The sequence below is a fragment of the Lithobates pipiens genome, unplaced genomic scaffold, assembly GCF_037356315.1.
Source record: "Lithobates pipiens isolate NorthernLeopardFrog02 unplaced genomic scaffold, aLitPip1_a1.2 Scaffold_24, whole genome shotgun sequence".
Taxonomy (NCBI): domain Eukaryota; kingdom Metazoa; phylum Chordata; class Amphibia; order Anura; family Ranidae; genus Lithobates; species Lithobates pipiens.
In genome coordinates this window covers 16013180-16038635 of record NW_027507786.1, presented here as the reverse complement: position 1 = coordinate 16038635, position 25456 = coordinate 16013180, and the positions used below count along the sequence as shown (strand labels likewise).

General features: G+C 46.6%; 1 protein-coding gene across 1 annotated transcript in view; it reads right to left on the bottom strand.

Moving 5' to 3' along the window:
* Positions 1–13708: 13708 nt before the first annotated feature.
* Positions 13709–25456, bottom strand: part of LOC143929682 (natural cytotoxicity triggering receptor 3 ligand 1-like) — a 41227-nt gene continuing 29479 nt past the window's right edge. The window contains exons 6-7 of the mRNA XM_077453625.1: positions 15849–16202; positions 13709–15230 (exon numbers count right to left, since the gene is read on the bottom strand). The gene's annotated coding sequence lies outside the window, so the exon portion shown is untranslated. The remainder of the gene's footprint in view (positions 15231–15848; positions 16203–25456) is intronic.

Genomic DNA, 25456 nt, shown 5'->3' with positions numbered 1-25456 from the left:
AACTCCTTCAGAACGCTGTATAAGAGAACACCAGCAATAAATGGTAGATACTGGTGTATACTGTTCTGTACTGGAGGCACACAACACCCACTAACTCCTGAATATGGCTGTATTATAGAACTCCAGCATTAAAAGGTAGATACAGGTGTATATTCTGCTGTTGTCAAGAAGGTCAGCTCAGTCATCTGCCTGCCCCCGAAGGTCCGGGCCACAAAGCCCCTGTTGAGAGTGTCTGTCGGCACACGCGGGTGCGTGCTAACGCAGGTGGGCGCACGAGGGTGCGCGCTAACGCAGGTGGACACACGCGGGTGTGCGCTAACGTAGGTGGGCACACGCGGGTGCACGGGCATCCTGATGGGTGCACGCGGGTGCGCGTTAACGCAGATGGGCGCACGCGGGTGCGCGCTGGTGTTGTTGAGCACACGCGGGTGTGCAGAGAGATTGGTGTGCGAACGCGGGTGCACGGGCGCGCGCGGCGTGACGGCTCTTGGCGCCAAAGGGGTTACTTAAAGGGACCTGTTGCCTTGCCTCCTTGCTGTCCGGTCTACAGCATTCCTGTCGAGATCCCTTTGCACCTGCTTGATACTCGTTTACTCCTGTGACCCGGCTTACCCTTGCGACCACTTGTTTGCTGCCTGCCCACGACCCTGGCTTGTCTGACGATTCTTCTGCATGCTGATTCGGTACCTATCTGCCTGCCTGTTCCTGACCCGGCTTGTCCTCGACTTCGTCCAGTCTGCTGTCCCTCTACGGTGCCAGTCTTCCAGTATCCTGCCCTACCTGCTTGTGGGTCTGCTGTGAGAAACCGTACTACAGGACACCTTCCCCGCTGCTTCAGCATGTGCATCTTCCACTGCTCTCACCTCCTGCTGGTCGCTGTTCCTGCTGCATCTGCTCCTCTCAAATACCCGGAGCCGGATAAGTCCGACACCTGTGTCCTGCTTGGCACTTGTGCCCCTTCCGCGCTCTTGAACCTCTGTCTCCTCTACCAGGAGTTCCTGAGCCGGAGGAATACGAGTTGCCGCTCCCAGCATCCGTGGGCTCAACCACCAGGTATGTGACAGTACCGGACAGCCATGTCCGAGCCCACGTCGGGAGCCTTCCCGATGGATGAACTCTGCCGTCATCTTGCTGGTCTCACTCAGGCTGTGAAGAACCTGCAAGAAGGGTACAACCGTCTGGAGGGTCAAGTTCAAGCTCTGTCGGCATCTTCACCTCCTTCATCAGGTCCAGCTCCCACTCCGTCCGTGGTAATGATGCCACCCGAACCAAGGGTCCCCACGCCTGAGAGGTTCTCGGGGGATCGAAGCAAATTCAGGGCGTTCCATAATGCCTGCAGTTTATTCTTTGCCCTGCAACCTCTGACTTTTTCGCTTGAATCCACTAAGGTGGGGTTCGTCATTTCCCTGTTACTGGGGGAACCACAGTCTTGGGCCCACCGTCTTCTTGAGCAGAAGCATGCCTCCCTTGACAACTTGGACTCCTTCTTCCAGGCGATGTCCCAGCTTTATGAGGACCCCCAATCGACAACTACCGCGGAGGCGGCCTTGCACTCTTTACAGCAGGGCCGCAGACCTGTAGAGGACTATGTAACTGAGTTCAGGCGGTGGAGTTCCAATACCAACTGGAACGACACCGCCCTGCGCTAACAATTTTGTGCAGGTCTCTCTGAAAACTTGAAGGACGAGCTGGCCCGAGTGGGTATCCCAGAGACTTTAGAAGCTCTTATTAACCTCTCCATACAGATCGACAGGAGGTTACGTGAACGGAGATCAGAACGCTCTGCCGGTCCTTCCCGTCCAGTTTGGATGCTTCCACAAGTCACCAGCTACCCTCAGCCAGCTTCTTCTGCCCCAGTGTCTTCTTCCTCCGATTCTTCTGAACCCATGCAACTTGGTCTCCTGTGGCCCTCTCTCACATCAGAAGAATGTCTGTGCAGGGGGACTAATAATCTGTGCCTGTACTGCGGGGAACCCGGACATTATGTAAGGACCTGCCCAGCCAAGCTCCTTAAGTGCCAAGCCGCTACTACTGTTCCTGTATCCACCTTACCTGATTACGCTTCTCATCTGGCTGTTTCCGCTCTCTTACAGCTTCCAGGAAGGAGTATCTGGGACACCGCAATTATTGATTCTGGAGCTTGCAGTGGCTTCATGGACTTGACCTTTGCCATCAAAAATCACGTTCCCCTACGACCCCGGGCGAAGGGACTCTCAGTTCACCTGGCCGACGGTTCTGTTCTTAAGTCCGGGCCAGTTACACAGGAAACAAGACCCCTGTTGACCACCATCTCTGAGAATCATCAATAACTTTTATGCCTGGACATTATTGATTCTCCTTTCTTCCCAAATCATCCTTGACATGCCCTGGCTGAAAGCCCATAACCCTCAGGTTGACTGGCGCACCGGGAAGATTAACTTCTCCTCTTCCTATTGTAACCAGCATTGCTTAATTAAGTCTACCGATGTTTCCCCATCTTTGTTGTGCCTGGAAGCTGACAAGGAGATTCATCAATCTGTCCCTGAGGCCTATCACGAGTTCCTAGACGTTTTTAACAAGAAAGGTGCCGAAACTCTCCCGCCACATAGTCCTTACGACTGTCTGATCGAGCTCCTTCCTGGAGCTGAAATTCCCTTCGGAAGGATCTTTCCTCTAACTGAGCTGGAGTTGGGCACCTTGAAGACGTATATTGATGAGAACTTGGAAAGGGGATTCATCAGACCTTCTACCTCCTACCTTCTACCTTCTATATTTTTTGTGGGGAAGAAAGACCACTCGCTGCTCCCATTTAAGGGGTGGAGGATCTAGGCATAGGCAGCTTTAACCCCTTATTAATATCCTCATTCACAGTTTTTCATTTATTTCATTTTAGTCACAGATAGAGGGGGTAGTCCGTTGCGCGACTTTATTTACTTTAGGAGATATTTGCCAAAAGACAGGCACCGCTGTCTACGGTGCATGCGCGCTGCCGCCAACAGCGATATGCCGCGCGTGTCGACTCCCTGCACATGCACGAGAGTGACGTCATCGCGGCTTCGCCGAATGACAGCGGCGGAGCGGCGAGGCCCACCGAGAAGATGGATGCGCCGGACTATAGGGGACAGTGGTGACTTCCTGTGTAAGTCAGGTAAGTGACACATAATGGACTACTATGCGATGCATAGTACTCCATTATGCTTTACCTTTGCAGGGAATGAAAGAGGAAGTAAGCTCATCAGGGTTTACTTCCTCTTTAAGGGGGGTCATTTGTCCATCATTAAATATGTGTGACAGGATTGGTACAGCCCCAACTCTATAGATAACTCGCACAATATATCAGCACATCTAACAGTGTATGCAGCTATCCCTGCATATTTAGTTATGTAGATATCTCCCTCTAGTGACGGGAGAACAATATTACATGTCTTACTTTCAGCAAACAAAACATCATAAAGACCTAGGAGATGATAAAGAAATAGAAATAATAATAAAAAAGAAAAAAACAAACTTGGATTAGAAACAGCAACTCCGGAACTTTCTTCCCTCCCCCAACCCTGCACCACCGCCCAAACTTTGGGATGCTTGTCCCCCATAACAAGTTGCGACAACTGCCCATGGGGCACGTGAACGGTGAAACACCAGAGCAACTTAGTCTGTGCTCAGAGAGTCCAGTCAGTGAGACATATATATTCAGGATAAATGATCCCTGCAGAATGATGGGTCTCCCAGAATGTCCCGGGGGTATTATTCTTAAACTGGAACAAGTTGCTAACTTGAAACTTTAGTCCCACTGCCAAAAGTAGTGACAGGGTCAAGAAGCTCACTCCATCCTATTTCCACACACAATCCCTGAGTAGTAGCAATATATACTCACAATGCAGGATCTTGTAGGGATTTCAGGGATAGCTCAGTCACAGGTGGATGGAGACACTAAAGAAAAAAAAATGTTAACTGTTACGCAGGCCCTGGGGCCGGCAGGTAAGTCGGGCCTTAGCTGAACTATAACTTAGGATATATCAAAGGGGACATGACAAAAGCGACATGGTCATCCCCTTGGTAGTGTTTCATACCATCTGGATGCCTCTTCAGAAGTGAAAAACCACACCGATTCCCATCTTGGACTCTCAGTCGGGGTGGGGAACAGCATGTTATATTTAATCTTGCGGTTGCGGAGGCCCATCTTAATTTGGTCGAAGGATCTTCTCTGCTTTTGTGTATCGATCGAATAGTCGGGGAAGATCATGAGATTCGCTCCCTCATGGTGGAGCACTTCAATCTTTCTCGCCTCCCGTAAGACTAAGTCACGATCCCTGAAATTCAGGAGTTTTAAAATGTGCGTGGAGGAGCTCCCGGGGCCCCTGGGTAGCAGGCATTCTGTGTGCCCTCTCCACTACAAAGAGGTCTGAGAACCAGGCATCTGGAAAGAGGGTATGCAACAGGTGTTCAATAAACATCGCAGGGTATTTACCTTCTGTTGCCTATGGTAGTCCCACTATCCAGAGGTTGTTCCTTCGGTTTCTGTTCTCAGCATCTTCTGCATGCTCTTCCAAGGTTTTCATTTTGGTCTGCAGTGTGTGGAGTGAGACTCCATGGTTTTGCAGCGTGTCCTCCTCCGCCTCCCCCTCTCTCCTTTCAGTTTCAGTGAGCCTGGAATGGAAACAGTCGATGTCTCTGCGGATTAAGCTTATAATAAGCTGCATGCTCTCAATTTTCCCTGTCAGGGTGGTCTGGCAGGTGGTGATAGCCTGCATGAGGGCATCAAAGTTATTCTGCTCCCTCGGCACTGGGTCTGTGTCCTCCGTCTGGGACGCCATATTGGCCGCTTTGGCAGGAGACGTGCGGGATGTGAAGGACAGGGGTTTTTGGGGTATTTCAATAGAATTTTATGTAACAGACAATGGTACTGTAAAATATTTTCAACAAAAATTGACAAATTCCATCAGGAATTCTACAATTTAGTTGATGAGTCATAGGCTGCCAATATCTTGTCCAAATCAGAACAGGATTATGTGCGAACTACATTACCTCGCACTCCAACCTTTTATTCGTTGCCCAAACTACATAAGAACATGCATCGCCCATCAGGTAGGCCCATCATATCAGGCAATGGTTAGTTGACAGAAAACAGCCAGTTTGTTGATGGTCATTTACGCCCACACGTCCTTAGTTTACATAGTTATGTAAAGGATACCATGCATCTATTACAGATTATTGATGGGCTATATGTTCCACCAGCCTCAGTTCTTCTGGCGGTGGATGTAGAGGCCTTATATAGTTCAATACCACATGAAAAGGGGCTGGCATGCATCAAGCATGTCATCTTGCAAAACAGTCTTTTTGAAAAAAAAAAAATCATTTTTTATAGATGCTTTGGACTTTATTCTCCATCATAATTATTTCACCTTTAATGGTGCACACTTCCTCCAGGTACAGGGGGTAGCAATGGGGACATGCTGTGCCCCATCTTATGCCAACCTGTACCTGGGGGAGTGGGAGTGTATGCTCACACAATCAGAGCACATGCTTCCATATATGGAAAATGTAATCATATGGTATTGTTACATTGATGATATTCTCTTTATGTGGGATGGACCCTCTGACAAACTGCAAAGCTTCCTTCAAGAATTGAATATTAATATATTCAATATAACTTTCGACATGCTTTTTGACTACAGCTCTATTACCTTTTTTGGATGTAACAATCCATACGGGCAGGGTCAACAAAGGGTCTTACCTCGGTTACTTATAGGGTACTGTCTGATGGGTTCCTATTGAACTTCCCCATCCATTTCATGGGCTGGCTGGGAGAAAGATATTGGTCCCATCTCTGAGGATATTTGGGGCAATGTCCTCCAGTCCCCGTCCAGGGTGTCTCTTTCTCATTGACACAGACTGACCCAGATTTTTATTCTCCATAGGATCTATAGAACTCTGCAGTTTCTCTGTGCAATTGGACTGAAATCTGAGCCAGCCAGTGCTAGATGCGGTAACACAGGAACATTAATACATATTTTGTGGCGATGTCCGAAACTCCAAAGATACTGGGTGGAGGTGATTGGTACCTTAAATAGGGTATAAGATATTAACATTCCTGTTGAACCGCTTGTATGTATATTGGGTTACTGTGATACCTCTATCTACACCTCCCCTACCGTTAATATTATAAGGCGCACACTTTTTGTTGTCCTGTAGACAGATTGCTCTTGGGTGGACCTCTCCACATCCACCAACTGTGTCCAATTGGATTGTAGATCTCAATAGGATCATTCTCTTTGAAAAGCATACATATTTCCTAAGGAACTCCCTGAATAAGTTTGATGTTACCTGGTCTAGATGGCTTCAATCTATGACTTAGGTATCATGTCAACCAATGGGTACTGTGTACTTTGTGATACTGGATATTGTTATTCTTTCTTTTTTTTCATGTGTCATGTATACTCTGAGTGAGCGGTGGGTGGTGGGATGGTGGGGTTTGTTGAAGGAGGGTGGTCTGTTTTTTTTTTGGGGGGTTGGGGTTTTGGTTTGGTGTGATTTCTATTTTTGTGGTTTTGTCTGTATTGTGTCAATGTTGTTTTCTTAAACAATAATAAAAAGGATTTGATTCAAACAATCCATAAGGACAAAGATGGCCTGCTAACCAGCGCCCTTTACCGGAAACCCACTGCTGAGAATTCTATACATCCATCCTAAACCTCTAATCTCCTCCATCCCACATAGTCAATACCTACGGGTCAGAAGGAATTGTTCAAATGATAATGTTTTTAAAAAGGAAGTTGATTCCTTAAAAGAAAGGCCTTTGGCACGAGGATATTCAAACACATGTCTAAAAAAAAGCCTTTAAAAGGTCTTGCAGAAGAATGCAAACGTCATGACCTCAATTACAACCCAATGTCCTCCAAAAACAAGACCAATCCGAAACGGATCATTACAACATTTTCAAACCAACACAAAATTATAAAAAACATCATTGAAAAATATTGATATGTTTTGAAACTTGATCCAACTATTGGTCTATTTGTATCTGACATTCCCTCTTTCACGTTGAAATGGGCTAAATCACTAAAAGATCAGTTAGTCACGAGTGACTACATTGGAGGAGGGAGAATGAGAGACCCCTGCAAACATCCAGGGAAGTAGATGTAGGGGCTGTGGTTATTGCCAATTTAGGAATATTGCAAAAAACACATAAGACTACCCAATGGAGAAAAGTACCAACCCAAACTCTATACAAATTGCTGAACTCCTGGTGGGGTATACCTTTTGTTCTGCGATTCCACATGTCTCTATGTAGACATGAAGACAAGTTTAAAATTCTGGCAGCGAGCGTACCGACATATTACATCTAGGAAATCATACAACCCCAGCCTTCCCCTTGGTAGACACGTTTCGGCCATCCATGATGGAAATTTTCCAAAAATATTGTTTTTGATTCTAAATCACATACATTCGGGTATGCGCGGAGGCGATTGGAATAAAATCCTTCTAAAACATGAACAGAGATGGATTTTTCACTTAAATACAGCCAAACCTCCTGGCCTGAATGAGTCTATATTATTCAGGTCATTTTTTGAAGGATTTGAATCAGGAGGATAAGAATGGGATCCTGATGATGCAAATCCGATATCTTAACTGCCTTTCATATTTTGGTACGCCTGTTTCTGCAAAAACTATTGTCTGTTACCATAACATATTTTGAACATAAATAATGTGTATTTACTGCATCTGTTCTATTGATAGATTGATAGATATTTCTTTGATTGTAGCATATCAATGCATGATTTATGGATATTGTATTTATGTGGTTCAGAGCTAACGCTTTTTCCCTTTTCCCCCCTTCTTTCTTTCTTCCATATTATAGCTCAATTGTCCCTCTCTCTTTATTGTGTTCTGTAAACATCATGGATTAGTCTATGCTGTCTGCTATTATATCATCAGCCACGGGGGGTGAGGCATGGCAGACCCTCTCCAGATCATCCACTCGGCACACGGGGGCCATCCACATCATCAGCTTTTGGCATGATTGGCCTCTTTATTTGGCGTCTCTGGCCAAGTGGTTACTCATTTGCCATGGTGCCCCCTGTGCGCTGTGGGTTGCTGAAGCAGATGTCAGTCACCTGGGTGCCCCATCCCGCCCTTTCCATCGAGTGGGTGACATCACGACGATGCTGATATATACCAGGCATTGCGAGAAATGTTATATGCTATACTCTGCTTTGAGTCTGAGCTTTATACTCTGCTGTGATTAGTGATGGACGAACTTCCGATGGGACGTTATATTTTTTTATATGGGAAATTGTTGTGACAATTCAGGACTGTGGAGCGCATGAAGGCAATGGAGGAGAGGGAAGGTCAGGGACCAGGGTAGGCAAAGAAGAGGATGCAGGAGATGATCACCAGCAGCGTGACAGAGTCATCTGACAACAGCACCGTGATACAGAGCACTGACATCAGCAATGTGACATACAGCATTGACACCTGCACTGTGATAGAGTCATCTGACAACAGCACCGTGATAGAGAGCACTGACATCAGCAGCGTGACATAAAGCACTCACACCAGCACCGTGATATACAGCACTGACAGCAGCACCGTGATAGAGATAGAGAGCACTGACATCAGCAGCGTGACATACAGCAATGATACCAGCACCGTGATATACAGCACTGACAGCAGCACCGTGATAGAGAGCACTTGACATCAGCACCGTGATATACAGCACTGACACCTGCACTGTAAGCAGCCCCAGGAGAAAGTCAGCATAGCACAGGGATGGTGGGAGCACCTCAAAATATGCACAGCAGAGGTACAGCCCCAGGAGGAAGTCAGCACAGCACAGGGATGGTGGGAGCCCCTCATAATATGTACAGCAGAGGTACAGCCCCAGGAGGATGTCAGCACAGCACAGGGATGGTGGGAGCCCCTCATAATAAGCAGCCCCAGTAGAAATATGACACCGCTCAACCTCTTCAAAGAGGAGGATACGGGCATATAGTACGGTGTGCTTTTTTTGGACAAGGAAGTGAGCCAAATGAAGAAAGAAGGTCTGTGTGCTTGATTAAAAAAATTGTTTATAGACATATACATGGTCTACTGGTCACATGTGTTGAATTCCTCCGAGATCCATGCCTCATTCATTTTTAGAAATGGGAGGTAGTTAACACTGTCGTGAGCTAGGCGAGTATGCTTATCGGTCACGATCCCCCCTGCTACGCTGAAGGTCCTTTCGGACAGGACACTGGATGAGGGGCAAGCCAACCATTGCAAATTGGGCAAGCTCTGGCCAGAGGTCAAGCCTGCCCACCCAGTAGTCCAGGGGTTCATCACTCCTCAGAGTGTCCACATTAGCCGTTAACCCGATGTAGTCAGACACCTGACGGTCTAGGCGTTCCCTGATGCTGGATCCGGATGACACCTGTCGATGGGTCGGCTGAAAGAATGACCTCATATCCGAAGTCACCAACACATCTTCAAACCGGCCTCTTCTTGCAGGCGCTGTTGGATTGGTACCCGCAACTCCTTCTCTGGGAGTGGGAATTGCTCCTCTGCCAGCGCACGCAAAAGCAGAATGCAGCATTTCTCGAAGCAAGGCCTGGAAGTGCTGCATTCTGACAGCCCTCTGTGACGGCGGTAACATTTCCACCATTTTGTGTTTGTACCGGGGGTCTAAGAACGTTGCCACCCAGTACTGGTCCTTGACCCTTATGCTTTTTATACAGGGGTCCCTATTAAAACACTGGAGCATGAAGGCCCCCATTTGCACTAAACTGGAAGCGGTGTGGTGGCCTGGCTCCTGCTCATCATCCAGGATAATGTCGTCCTCTTCATTCTCCTCTCCCCATCCACGCACAACAACAGGGGTCCCAGAAAGGTTTAAAGCATGCTCTTCTTGCTCCTCCTCATCCGCCCCGGCACCATCCTCCTCTGACTCCTCTTCAGACTCCTGTTGTTCACTTGTCTCAGATAGAGTAGCCCCCCCCCGAGAATTCATCCAGCATTGTGACTTCCTCTTCTTCCCGCTCCTGCTCCTCCACAGCTTGATCAATGACACGACGCAATGCACGCTCCATAAAGAAGGCATAAGGTACCATGTCACTGATGGCGCCATGACTGCGACTGACCAGTTTGGTGATCTCCTCAAATGGCCGCAGAAGTCTGCATGCATCGCCTGCCGCAAGATGTCCTGGACCCCAGGGTATTTGACAACGAATCGCTGCACGACCAAGTTTAAGACGTGTGCCATGCATGGCACGTGCGTGATTTTGCCCTGTTTCAATGTGCTAAGCAGATTGGCACTGTTGTCACACACCACTTTACCAACTGTCAAATTGAGCGGTGTCAGCCACTGATCTGCCTGTGAACGCAAAGCTGAAAGGAGTGCTGGGCCAGTGTGGCTCTTGGCTTCCAGGCACAACAGACGCAGCATGGCATGGTAATGTCTCACCTGGCATGTGGAATAGGTTCTGGGGAGCTTGGGCGGTGCAGCGGAAGAGACGCTAGCAGCGGAAAAGGAGGAGTCAGCTGAGGAGGAGAGGGAGGAGGATGGAGTAGGAGGAGGAGGAGAAGAAGAGTAAGGCCTGCATGCAATCCGTGGTGGTAAAACCAAATCTACACGGGTGCCACGGGTTACATGCTTGACGACCGTCAGAAGGTTCACCCAGTGGGCAGTAAAAGTGATATACCTTCCCTGCCCGTGTTTGCTAGACCACGTGTCTGTGGTCAGATGTATCTTGGCACCGACACTGTGTGCCAGGGATACATTCACTTGCCGCTGAACATGGCCATATAGCTCTGGGATGCCCTTCTCTGAGAAATACTTCCTTCCTGGGACCTTCCATTGTGGTGTTCCAATTGCCACAAATTTGCGAAAGGCCTCCGAATCCACCAGTTTATATGGCAGTAGTTGGCGGGCTATGAGTTCTGACAAGCCAGCCGTCAACCGTTGGGCAAGAGGGTTATCCGGCGTCATCATTTTTTTACGCTCGAACATTAGGCCCACGGAAGCCGGCCTTTTTGCAATAAAACGTGAGCTTGGCATGATGGAAGATGGAGTGGAGGACAATTGTGAGGAGAGAGGAGAAGGAGAAGTAGAAGACGAGGCTGGACGGTGAGAGCCTGCAGTGTGGCTTTGTGTGTTCCGTTGCTCCCACTCGGCTCGGTGATGGCTGCTCATGTGCCTTCTTAAGGCGGTCGTCCCTAGGTGAGTGTTGGGCTTACCGCGACTAATGTGTTGACTGCAAAGTTTGCAGATGGCAACGCTATTGTCAGCAGCGGACACGTTAAAAAAAGCCCACACTGCGGAGCCATGTGCTGGTGTCCTGGGAGCACCAGATGTGACCGCACATGGTCGATGACTCGCTCCTGATACATTTGCAGTCTGCTTTATCCCTCCTGTGCAATGTAAGTTATTCCTGCTCCTCCTCCCTATCTGCTGGTCCATATCTCCCTCTGAACTCCCCTCCTCTTCCTCTCTTGTGGGCACCCACGTGACATCACTAGACACGTCATCATCAATGTCACCTTCCCCACCGCTATAAGTAGAGATCTCGGAGTAGGCAGCAACACCGGGGACCAACCTCCTCCTTGGGCTGATCTGGGTACTGTCGTCAGACTGCTGAGTAGCGGTTGTTGCTACCTCCTCTTCCTGATCCAATACCAAGAGTGGCTGCGCATCAGAAATGTCCTCTTGATATGGATCGGAAAATAATTCCTGTGACTCAAGCGGAAGGTATGTGGTGGTGGTGGTGGTGGTGGTGTTGTTGGTGGTAGTGTCTTTGGGGGTGCAGAGAGTGAAGAAGAGGGTGCAGATCGAGAGGATGAGGAGGGTGCAGAAGAGTAAGGCTGAGCGAGCCATTCAACCAAGTCTGGTGCATCCTTTAAAGTAATTGAACGCACCTTCTGCAACTTCCCACTTTGGCTCAAGCCTGTTGCTCCTGCCCTACCCCTACCACCCCTGCGGAAGGGCCTGCCTCTTCCTCTGCCTGTCATTTTTTTAATGACCCTGTGACAAAACTCTCAGTCCCTATACCAATGAAGAACCGCTGCAGTATAGGGCAGCGGTCAGCAGTAGTGCACCTCAACCCTATGTATTGTGGACCGATACCAGTCCTTATAGAATAGCAGATTGTACGTCACTCAACCCTATGTACTGTAGCACCCTATATACCTTACCAGTCCTTATAAGGACTTTTGTGGACCAAGTAGGTTGTGTGTGAGTGATTAGCAGACTGTACGTCAGTCCCTATACCGATGAAGGACTGCTGCAGTATAGGGCAGCGGTCAGCAGTAGTGCACCTCAACCCTATGTATTGTGGACCGATACCAGTCCTTATAGAATAGCAGACTGTACCTCACTCAACCCTATGTACTGTAGCACCCTATATACCTTACCAGTCCTTATAAGGACTTTTGTGGACCAAGTAGGTTGTGTGTGAGTGATTAGCAGACTGTACGTCAGTCCCTATACCAATGAAGGACTGCTGCAGTATAGGGCAGCGGTCAGCAGTAGTGCACCTCAACCCTATGTATTGTGGACCGATACCAGTCCTTATAGAATAGCAGACTGTACCGCACTCAACCCTATGTACTGTAGCACCCTAGACAGACCAAGTTACCAGTCCTGATAAAGAGCTTTGTGGAACAAGTGAGTTGTGAATGATTAGCAGACTGCAGCAGAAGGGCAGCAGTCAAGTATAATATTCTTTCTATATTTGGAAGAAAGAATATTATACGTGTACAAGCCTATTACCATACCACTGATACCAGTCCTGAAAAGAACCTTTGTGGAACTAGTAGTAACAGCTACTGATTAAACTGACCCTCACTGCCTGACACACAGCTTCCTGCCTGTCCCTATATAAACTGGCAAAACAGAGGCTGCTGGAACAATAACTGGTTACTGGAATAGCACTTTTGTGGACCTGATATTAACAGCTAATGATTAAACTCACTCTCCCTGCAGCACACACCGTCCTGTCCCTTTCTCTAAACTGACAAAAGACACTCAGGCTGCTGCAACAATCACTAGCACAGCACTGCCTATCCTGAACTACACCTAACACCTATACCAGTCCTGAAAAGAACTTTTGTGTACCGAATAGCTAGCGATTTGGGTCACTGTAATCTCTCCCTGCTCCACACAGCAACCTCTCCCTATAGTGACAGAAGAAAGAATGTAAAATGGCCGCCGGATCGGGTGTATTTATAAGTTAGGGGGAATGTCCAAGTGTCCATGTGCTGTAATGTCTCAATTGGCTGTCCTGTACCCCATGATGGATGTGTCATCAGGTCAAAGTTCTTTTACACAGTAAAAACACGGAAGTCCGCCGGGCGAACGGCGGCAATAGTCCGCCGATCGGGCGAATCGCGAACAGCCAAAATTAGCCGCGAAGCGACCGCCGGGCGAACTGTTCGGCCATCACTAGCTGTGATTCTGAGCTTTATACTCTGCTGTGATTCTGGGCTGTATACTCTGCTGTGATTCTGAGCTTTATACTCTGCTGTGATTCTGGGCTGTATACTCTGCTGTGATTCTGAGCTTTATACTCTGCTGTGATTCTGGGCTGTATACTCTGCTGTGATTCTGAGCTTTATACTTTGCTGTGATTCTGAGAAATGCTATAAACCAGGATTTGTGAGACATGCTATATACCAGGATTGTGAGAAATATTTTATGCCAGGATTGTGAGAAATGTGATATACCAAGATTTGTGAGAAATGCAATATACCAGGATTTGTGACAAATGATTTATGGCAGGATTTGTGAGAAATGCTATATACCATGATTTGTGAGAAATGCTATATACCAGGATTTGTGAGAAATGCTATATACCAGGATTTGTGAGAAATGCTATATACCAGGATTGTGAGAAATGTGATATACCAAGATTTGTGAGAAATGCAATATACCAGGATTTGTGACAAATGTTTTATGCCAGCATTTCTGAGAAATGCTATATACCAGGATTTGTGAGAAATGCTATATACCATGATTTGTGAGAAATGCTATATACCAGGATTTGTGAGAAATGCTATATACCAGGATTTGTGAGAAATGCTATATTCTATACTCTGCTGTAAATCTGGGCTGTATACTCTGCTGTTATTCTGGGGCTGTATACTCTGCTGTGAGTCTGGGCTGTGTACTCTGTTGTGAGTCTGGGCTGTATACTCTGCTGTTATTCTGGGGCTGTATACTCTGCTGTGAGTCTGGGCTGTATACTCCTGATACTATGGGTGGAAGAAAGTAAAATACAGGGGACAGAGTGGGTGGATGCTACAAGGGTTGGGGCTTATAAGTGGGAGGGATTAAAAAGGAGGGGCGGGTCTAGCGCTCCCCATCCTAAAGCTTCACCAGCCACCACTGATATCAGCCACTTATAAGGTGTGTGTATTATTTAAACGGACAGTTAATACGATTAAAATGATGAATGCTTACTGCTCTTAGTTTTTTATTAATTGTAGACAACTAATTATTGGACCACTATCCCCTGAAGAAGAGGATTCAAGTGGTTGTTAGTATATGTTTTTTGATATTACACCTGAGTTATATATGCATCCAATTTTGATTTTTATCAATGTCATACTTTCATATTTTTAGCCTTCCAAATAAATTATAAATATATTTAATATTATCTGATTGCTAAGAAGTCTCTGCCTTTTAAAGTCCCATGGAGGAAACCATTGTCTCTTCAGCAGGACAACAATCTCCGGAAGAAAAATCCTTCCCACCTGCCCACTTTCCCACATATTCACAAGCAGCGACTGACTGACTCAGTCCAGCGTGATCTTCACCCTCAAAGAGCAACCTACACCCGCCAGCACTTGTATTCCTCCGGTCCCTCTGCACCATCTGTTCCCCCTTCAGTGGGACCTGGGCTGGAGATACAAGAGAGGCCGACCTTCTGCGTTTCAGTCTCCTATTAGGTATGTGACAGGAACTCTTCATCTTATTATTTCAGGTTGCACACCAATCAGGTCTGAGTAAGCACCAAGCCAGGGAAATAACCTACAACTGGTTACTGGGATCCTAGAATCCCACAATATACAACAAAGGGTTGCAGGTTGGGTACCAGGACACCACACCATCCAATTAGTTTGGCTCTGCAGTACAGTGAAGATTCTGCTCATGATTGTCCTATGATGATGGAGGAGAGGTTGTATCCTCAGATCCAGCTCTATGTTTTTTTTTTTCTCCAGAAAGCTCTATAGTCCTTCCGATTTGCTGATGTCCTCCAGTCAGGATAAGCTCTCATCTGAAGTAAGCAAACATATGTTAAAAGTCAAAATAACTTGAAAAAAATGCAAAAACACATTACAAGATGGATATAGCTTGAAAATGACCAGTCTCCATGGGTTTTGCAAGGATTCAGCCATGGAGCCAATCTCTGGGTGAATGCTGTTGTTCTCTATCTATTTCGATCCCATGCCTATCATTCATCATTTAAAATAAAATGCTTCTTGAAAGGTTTTTTAACTCACCTGAATCGGTTGGCATAGGTCCCTCGCAGGTGCCCCTTCTGGGAGTGGAGACCGGTGATCCAGCACTGTAGTCTGCGCCCCCTGCTGACCACTCCCCCTTATTGTGATGTCATCATATCATTGAGTCCTGAGAGGACTCCAAGCTAGACTACTCTGTTTTTCTTTCTTCCCTTCCAACAAAATTCATAAATCCACTAATCCACACCAGAATAAAATTTGTTACAACATGGCAACTTTTATTTTCTTTTTACATATTCATTATTGTTTGAGGAGGAAGGAAGCTTATTTCTAGCTGTTTTTGACAAATCTTTAAGACCGGAACCTGTTTCCTAGATATTGCAGACTATGGTGGCTACCTCTAATAAAACTATTGTCATAGCATTTCCACTCACCTTCATCTGTATATTTTATTTCTGCCTCTTTCCAGACTCCCGTATGAACGTGTCGGATGGTGCAGATGAATTGCGCTCCTTTCCATCCGGATTTGTTCAGTATAAGAATGCTGCAAAAACTGACATGGTCGTTGTGTTCTTCAATGTCCGCTATGATGTGACACAAATGGGCGTCGATTCCCCGACCAACGCTTCTCGGAAAACTGCAAATCGATGATTGTTTAGTTTCATTTTCTTTCATCTTTAGCCAAGTAATATATAAATAGCTTGGATGAGACCACTTCACACTGCAATTTACATTGATGTCATCCTTCTTCTGTCCCTTCTTTATGGTCACTTCTACCGTTGGTGTAACTAGAGTGAAAAAACATAACAGGGGTTAAAATGAAATGCAATATTTAGTTCTCTTTATGGCTGGAGATAAAGTTGCAAAAGTATCATCTCTAATTAAAAAAATGAATGTTCTTTCTTCCAGCCACTGCCATTCACCAGAGGCGTGGCATAACTATTAGGCCAGGTTTGTGCGGCCCCCGGTTCGTGCCTGGGGTCTGGTGCATTTCTGTTCACTGGTTGAGGTGCGCTTCGGACCCAAATTTTAGCCCGAAAAGCACCTGAATCAGATCCAAAGACGCACTGGCCCCTTTTTTCAATCTGGACAACGGCCGCCCCCGGAATTGTGTGAACTGGCTCCATTGAGAGGCAGTCACCCTTGTCTGTCATGCAAATTGGATGGGGGAAATCCGGGCCTTAGAGATGTAAAGTATCTCACAAAAGTGAGTACACCCCTCACATTTTTGTAAATCTTTTATCTATATTTTCATGTGACAACACTGAAGAAATGACACTTGTCTACAATGTAAAGTAGTGAGTGTACAGCTTGTATAACAGTGTCAATTTTCCCTCAACACACAGCCATTAATGTCTAAACTGCTGGCAACAAAAGTGAGGACACCCCTAAGTGAAAATCTCCAAATTGGGCCCAAAGTGTCAATATTGTGTGTGGCCACCATTATTTCCTAGCACTGCCTTAACCGTCTTGGGCATGGAGGTCACCAGAGCTTCACAGGTTGCCACTGGAGTCCTCTTCCCCTCCCCCATGATGACATCACAGAGCTGGTGGATGTTGGAGACCTTGCACTCCTCCACCTTCCGTTTGAGGATGTCCCACAGATGCTCTAAAGCAGTAGTCATCAACCCTGTCCTCAGGGCCCACTAACAGGCCAGGTTTTATGTATTACCTTGGGGGAGATGCAGACTAGAATACTGAAATCACTGAGCAGCAAATGATATCATCTGTCATGTATTTCAGTTATCTTGCAAACCTGGCCTGTTAGTGGGCCCTGAGGACAGGGTTGATGACCACTGATCTAAAGGTTTAGGTCTGGAGACATGCTTGGGAAGTCCATCACCTTTAACCTCAGCTTCTTTAGCAAGGTAGTGGTCATCTTGGAGGTGTGTTTGGGGTGGTTATCATGTTGGAATACTGCCCTGTGGCCCAGTCTCTGAAGGGAGGGGATCATGCTCTGCTTCAGTATGTCACAGTACATGTTGGCATTCATGGTACCCTCAATGATCTGTAGCTCCCCAGTGCCGGCAGCACTCATGCAGCCCCAGACCATGACACTCCCACAACCATGCCTGACTGTAGACAAGACACACTTGTCTTTGTCCTCCTCACCTGGTTGCCCCCACACACGCTTGTCGCCATCTGACACCAAATACGTTTATCTTGATCTCATCAGTCCACAGGACATGGTTCCAGTAATCCATCTCCTTAGTCTGCTTGTCTTCAGCAAACTGTTTGTGGTCTTTCTTGTGCATCATCTTTAGAAGAGGCTTCCTTCTGGGATGACAGCCATGCAGACCAATTTAATGCAGTGTGCGGCGTATGGTCTGAGCACTGACAGGCTGACCCCCCCACCCCTACAAACTCTGCAGCAATGCTGGCAGCACTCATACGTCTATTTCTTAAAGACAACCTCAGGATATGACGCTGAGCACGTGACCTCAACTTCTTTGGTCAACCATGGTGAGGCCTGTTCTGAGTGGAACCTGTCCTGTTATACCGCTGTATGGTCTTGGCCAACGTGCTGCAGCTTGGTTTCAGGGTCTTGGCAATCTTCTTATAGGCTAGGCCATCTTTATGTAGAGCAACAATTCTTTATTTCAGATCCTCAGAGAGTTCATTGCCATGAGGTTCCATGTTGTACTTCCAGTGACCAGTATGAGAAAGTGATAACACCAAATTTAACACACCTGCTCCCCATTCACACCCGAGACCTTGTAACACTAACGAGTCACATGACACCGGGGAGGGAAAATGGCTAAATTGTCCCAATTTTCACTAAGGGGTGTACTGACTTTTGTTGCCAGCGGTTTAGATATTAATGGCTGTGTGTTGAGTTATTTTGAGGGGACGGCAAATTTACACTGTTATACAAGCTGTACACTCACTACTTTACATTGTAGACAAGTGTAATTTCTTCAGTGTTCGCCTGGCTGTGAAGCCACAGCCAGGTGCCCAGAGTTAGAATGCCGGTGCTGCGGAGAGGGAGAGGAGAGTGGGAGGAGTGGGGCTTTGTACTCCTGCATCGCTGGTCCATGGGACGGCTAAGTGTCTGATTATTAAAAGTCAGCAGCTACACTTTTTGTAGCTGCTGAATTTTAAACAAGTGGAACTCCACTCTAATGCCATATTTTGGCAATAATGTAACACGTTTGATCCAGAGGTGTAGCTTAAAGCTTGCAGGCCCTGATACAAAAGTTGATTTGGGGCCTCCCCGTTAGCACCCGTCACTTCCACCCAGGAATGGTGCAAGGATTTTTGACACGCTAGGCGAAACCTCATTTTGTTGCCCCCCGTTGGCTCCACCCCTGACCCCCACCCCCTTTGCCCTGCCCAAGTGACAGGAGGTGGCGCTTTTCAGGAAGCATTGGCTCTGCTTCCTTTAGCGATGGCTCCAATGCTGCACTGAGCCTCTAATTACACTACCGGTCAGATGGAGCAGCTGCCTGAGACTGATATAGTTACGTGCTGCAGCCTGCAGAGCATGCAGACACGGAGGGAAACCAGTGGCCAGGTGCTCCAGGCAGCAGTGCGCCCTAGTTTGCCTAGTGGTAGCACCGGCCCTGCTTCCACCACGCATCGGGGGAAAGCGGTGGGCTTCTATTGTAAAAGAGGAAACTTGGAGGGCCCGGCCTGGGCCCTGCCTGGGGTCAGGGGGCCCACTGACTTCCAGTTTCACATACAGCTCAGTGTGGTCTGCCTGCCCCCACCTTGTGTGCATGCTCACAGTTGAGCAGGTAAAGCTGCAATCTTATACACACAGTTGAGCAGGGCTGAGCAGGGTGGGTAGAGAGGTGTTGTAATACCCTAAGAGGGAGGTCTAAACAGAGAGTGTGACACTGGGGGGAAATCAGAAACTCAGAGGGCCTGGAATAGGCCTGAGTGGCCCCTGCCTTGCTGGCCTGGGACCTCTGAGTTTACTAAATTGCATATGCAGGGTGACGTGGCAAGCTCTTTTCCCCAGCAACACAGGGGCCTGTTTGATTGGCTGCTTCCCTGGCCAGTACCAAACTGAAACGAGAAGTGACAAAATCCTCATTGCTTCTGGCTTCATTTGCCACCGAGGAGAGGGAGGCATAGATGTTCCTCCCTCTCCTCTGTGGGCAGCTGACACCGGGCCAACGCAACCATAAGGTGGCATAGACAGCCACCGTAGAGCGTCATCATCAGGGGGGCGGTAAAATCTAAATCCCCAGTCACTTGCTGGGGATTCAGATCTTTTAACCGTTCTGCAGACATGTGTTTTTTTTTTACACACTCCCCATTGCCATACTGGCTGGGAGTGCCTGTCCTTTAGTAAAGCTGACTGCCAGATTTAATGTGGAAGTGATAGAAGCTGCTGTGAAGTTGCCTATCACTTTCACAACCACCGCCGCAATGTTCCACCTCTCCCCGTCATGTTCACCAGACGCCACTGTCCCACCTCAGGGCCCAGTGCAGTCATAGCAGCGGAGCTCTGTCTGCTGAACTTCTCTCTTGTTCACAGACCAGGAAGTCACATATATGACGTCACTTCCTGGTCATGAGCAGCAAAATGCACCTTCATTTGAATAGATAAAATCCTCGCACCGGCTCTGAGCGGACCTGACTGCTTGCATTGGTCCAGAAAATGGGAAAGGCGGTGGTAGGAGGGGGGGGGGGGGGGGGGGGGGGGGGGCGCCTTCTGTAGAAGTGATCAGGGGGCTGTAAAACCACTTGGATCAATTTTACCCCAAAGCTGATCACTGGCTGGGATAAAAGATTCCAGGATTATGCAGCCAAGATCCTGATATAACTGCTGCTGAGACCATCCTGGTGTCCTGTGTGACAGTACAGTTCCCTGTCCTAGTAATTGTCCCCCAGGGTTCATAAATGGGCAGGTTGAGGGGCTCCAGGGGTATTTAATGTGGAGGAATCTGTTTTATCAGTTTCCTCCAAAGTTTGTAAAATCCAGTTGGGGACCTGGAGCCCGGAGATTCCATAGTGTTCTGGGTGGGATGGAATCTCCACTCCTGGGACCGGGTTTTGGGAATTGGGAACAGCCAGGAGTCTGGCTGGTTAATTGAGCAGGTGGGTCCTGGGCTTATAGCAGGGTCAGGATTAGGGTTCTGGCTCCACCCCCCTGAGGAGTCCAGAGAGTGCAGCTGTGCACTAGTGGAAGCCAGAGACGCTTGTGGATCGCAGCGCGGAAAGGATGATGTCGATGGCGGTGAGGAGGACAGTCTATGTGGACCGCTTTACCCCGGATGCCTCCATACTTAGATGTGCCTCTTTTAATCGCCAACCATGTGAGTTGCTAAATGTTGGACCTTCATTAACCACTTCCCGACCGGCATGGGCAGGCATATTGGCGTACAGGTACGTCCAATTTTAAATTCTGCCCTGCCATCGAGAGCACGCTGCCGGCGGCGCGCTCGCGTGCTGGTTGGGACCCCCGTGAGTCTGGTCACGGGTGCCGCGGACTCGATCACCGCGGGCATACCCGCGATCGTCTCACGGGGAGGCTGAATGAAGAGATGCCATTGTAAACAGCATCTCCCCGTTCTGCCTAGCAACAAGTGACGCTGATCTCTGCTCCCTGTGATTGGAGCAGAGATCAGTGTTCACTAAAACAAAGCCCAGCCCCCACAGTTAGTAACACGCCCCTAGGAACACTTAACCCCTACACTGCCACCCACTGGTTAACCCCTTCACTGCCAGTGTCATTTACACAGGAATCACTGCATTTATATAGCAGTGATTGCTGTATAAATGACAATGGTCCCAAAAATGGGTCAAAAATGTCCGATGTGTCCGCCATAATGTTGCAGTCACAATAAAAATCGCTGATCACCGCCATTACTAGTAAAAAAAAAAATTATAAAAATGCCATAAAACTATCCCTATTTTTGTAAATGCTATAACTTTTGCGCAAACCAATCAATAATTGCTTATTGCGATTTTTTTTTTTTTACCAAAAAAATGTAAAAGAATATGTATCGGCCTAAACTGAGGGAAAAAATGTTTTTTTTATATATTTTTGGGGGATATTTATTATAACAAAAAGTAAAAAATAATGTGTTTTTTTTCAAAATTGACGCTCTTTTTTTGTTTATAGCGCAAAAAAATAAAAACCGCAGAGGGGATCAAATACCACCAAAAGAAAGCTCTATTTGTGGGGAAAAAAGGACGTAAATTTTGTTTGGGAGCCACGTCGCACGACCGCACAATTGTCAGTTAAAGCGACGCAGTGCCGAATTGCAAAAAGTGGTCTGGTCTTAAAGCGGTAGTAAACCCGCTAATGTTTTTTTTTTTTTTTGCCACCTGCAAAGGAAAAGGCATAATGAGCTAGTATGCACTGCATACTATCTCATTATGAAATACTTACCTTAGAACGAGGCCCCAACATCTGGCCCCATCCATTCCAAGGGAGCTGACATGCTCCCTCTGCGTTTCTTCCGGGTGTGAGTGGCCGGAGCCGCGATATCATCACTCCCGCGCATGCACGCGGGAGATTTCATCCCGACCGGGTCTGGCGACTGCCGGGCTTTCAGCACGAGAATCCCCTTGTGCACATGCACCGCTGCAGTCAGCGGCGCATACCGAGGGGAATAGCTCCTAAACCGTACAGATTTTTTTTTTTACCTACAGGTAAGCCTTATTATAGGCTTTCCTGTAGGTAAAAGTAAGAAAAATGACTATAAAACCACTTTAAGCCAGCAAAATGGTCCGGGGGCTGAAAGTGGTTAAATGTAACCATATTGCTACACTTAGAGGCTCCTCTCTTCTCTTTTAAACTCTGGAGCTCCTGCTGGATTTTGCTTCTAAACCCCTTGTGGAGGCTTCCATTTGTGGATGGACATTTTATGGTTACACAACCAATCACCATGCTTTAATATTTTTATATGGACTATAAACTGAAGGATTTATGAATAAATGGTTGTGGAACGAATCATTTGAGTCTCCATTATACCTTATGGGGAAATTTGCTTTGATATAAGAGCGCTTTGGATTAACAAGCATGTTTCCGGAATGAGTTATGCTCGCAATCCAAAGATTTACTGTATTTCTCTATCTTAGAATTCTGTCTCGTTAGAATTGGAAATGTATTTCTGGGAAACGCGTCGAGGGGAACGCCATCTTTTCCTTTCCCAGCTGGTGCTGTAATTACTGTAATCAATACAATTTCTATGACAGGTTCTTATTGAGGAGCTCAAATTAAGAATGAAACAAACAATATTTCAGCAGCTGGGAGTGCGCTGAACTCTCCAAGGGAGATTATTGTAAACTGAACTACAATTACGATAATATATATATTTATTATTCTTTTTGTATCACTTGGATGAAAAATGATTGTTAAGCCGTATTTTAATGTATAATAAAAAATAATCAAAATAAAAATGAAAGTTCCTCTTTTCTGCGATGTGTTCTGATTATCCATATTTAGGATGTGATCTCCAGGATGACACCGGCCTCTTCCCTAATATATCTTATTATTGCTTTTACCAAAAAAAAAAAAACAGAAATGTGTTCAATCTGCAATTCTATCATTTAAAGTGATTGTAAATTCAGAAGGTTTTTTTTTTTTTTTTTTTTTTTTTTTATATTAATGCATTTTATGCTGGGGTTTTACTGTAAATCATAAATTGATTTAAAGAAATAAAAAAAAATGTAGATGATAAAAAAAAATGGGTTTTAACTGATAAGAAAATAGATTTAGGTGACGTCTTATTTTCAATATACTATCCTGAGAAAAGTTTTATTTTTTTTATGTGTATTTGCTTTTATCTTATGGATTTCAAAGCAGTTTTAGAAGCCAGGCTTGAGAAAGGGGACCTCCCTGCCGAAACACTTTGCAATAGATACCACCAATACTTAGTAATTGGGTGGAGACACAGAGCCCAAACTGAATGTGATTTATTAGGGTTTATATCTAATTCAAAGTATAGCTAAGGAAAAACTTTTTTGGATAGAGTTGAGAGGAAAGTTTGTTTTTTATTGCGGTCTCTCTTTACGTCCCGGTGACCGTTCTCACTGAGAGTGAAAGTAAAAGAACATCCCAAATTGTGTGTTGTCACCAGAAAAAGGCAACAAACAGGAAAATCACTAGTTCTGGTGAAAACCAGGAATTCCTCCACTTAGGAGGGATTTCTTTTCACTTCCTGTCATGGCTATGGAAACAGGAAGTGGAGGGGAATCTCCCCCCAACCCTCTTCTCTGTCAGCCACTCCCCTCCTCTCTGTCAGCCTTCCCCCTTCTTTTCTGTCAGACCCCCCTCCTCTATGTCAGACCCCCCTCCTCTCTGTCTGACCCACCTCCTCTCTGTCAGCCGCCCCCCCTCTCTGTCAGCCGCCCCCCCTCTCTGTCAGCCGTCCCCCCCTCTCTGTCAGCCACTCCCCTCCTCTCTGTCAGCCTCCCCCCCTCCTCTCTGTCAGACCCCCCTCTCTGTCAGCCGCCCCCCTCTCTGTCAACCACTCCCCTCCTCTCTGTCAGCCTCACCCCCTCTTCTCTGTCAGACCCCCCTCCTCTATGTCAGACCCCGCTCCTCTCTGTCAGACCCCTCTCTCTGTCAGCCGCCCCCCCTCTCTGTCAGCTGCCCCCCCTCCTCTCTGTCAGCCTCCCCCCCTCCTCTCTGTCAGACCCCCCTCCTCTCTGTCAGACCCCCCTCCTCTATGTCAGACCCTCCTCCTCTCTGTCAGACCCCCCTCTCTGTCAGACCCCCCTCTCTGTCAGACCCCCCTCTCTGTCAGACCCCCCTCTCTGTCAGCTGCCCCCCCTCCTCTCTGTCAGCCTCCCCCTCCTCTCTGTCAGACCCCCCTCTTCAATGTCAGACCCTCCTCCTCTCTGTCAGACCCCCCTCTCTGTCAGTCGCCCCCCTCCTCTCTGTCAGCCGCCCCTCCTCCTTTCTGTCAGCCCCCCCCTCCTCTACTTTTGACACAGATGGCAAAAGTAGAACTGACCGAGGTTATAACACTCCCATACACATTTTGAAAGGGGGGGGGGAACTTTTTCAATGAGTTCTACTTTAACCACTTCCGGAAACCGCCCACCGTCGTTATACGTCGGCACTTTGAAGGAGGATATCGTAGTTATGGCAGCAGCTAGCTTCTTCTTCAGTCCAGTTTAAGATAAAAGTGGTCTCTGTGGCTGATTTTCTGCAAGATCACTTTTATCGGCGGTGGGAGAGGGCCCCCCCCCCTTCCTGCCGTAATCCGGTGCCCTTTACATTTCTTGTAATAGGAATAAAAGTGACACCATTAAAAAAAAAAAAAAAAAAACAGTGTAAAAATGAAAAAAAAAAAAGTTAAAAAAAAAATAATAAAAATAAAGAACATCTTCAGACAAAAATAAAAGAAATAATCAAAAAAAAAAATTAAAAATGATAAAAAAAGTAAAAAAGAAAGTAAAAAAAAAATCAAGAAAAAACATCTTTAGACAAAAAAAAAAGAAATAATAAAAAAAAAAAGTGTGAACATGAAAGAAAGAAAAGGAGAAAATAAGGTAAAAAAAGAAAAGAACATCTTCAGACAAAAATAAAAGAAATAATCAAAAAAAAGTTTAAATAAATAAAAAATAAAATATAAATATATAATATATAAAATAAATAATATAATAAATAATAAAATTTTAATCGCGCCACATCCCGCCGAGCTCGCGTGCAGAAGCGAACGCATACGTGAGTAGAGCCCTGCATATGAAAACGGTGTTCAAACCACACACGTCAGGTATCGCCGTGATCGGTAGAGCGAAAGCAATAATTCTAGCCCTAGACCTCCTCTGTAACTCAAAACATGCAACCTGTAGAATTTTTTAAACCGTCGCCTACGGAGATTTTTAAGGGTGAAAGTTAGTCGCCATTTTACGAGCGGGCGCAATTTTGAAGCGTGGCATGTTGGGTATCAATTTACTTGCCGTAAAATTATCTTATCACAATATAAAAAAATGGGCTAACTTTACTGTTGTCTTATTTTTTAAATCAAAAAAGTGTATTTTTTCCCCAAAAAATTGCGCTTTTAAGACCGTCGCGCAAATACGGTGCGACAGAAAGTATTGCAACGACCGCCATTTTATTCTCTAAGGTGTT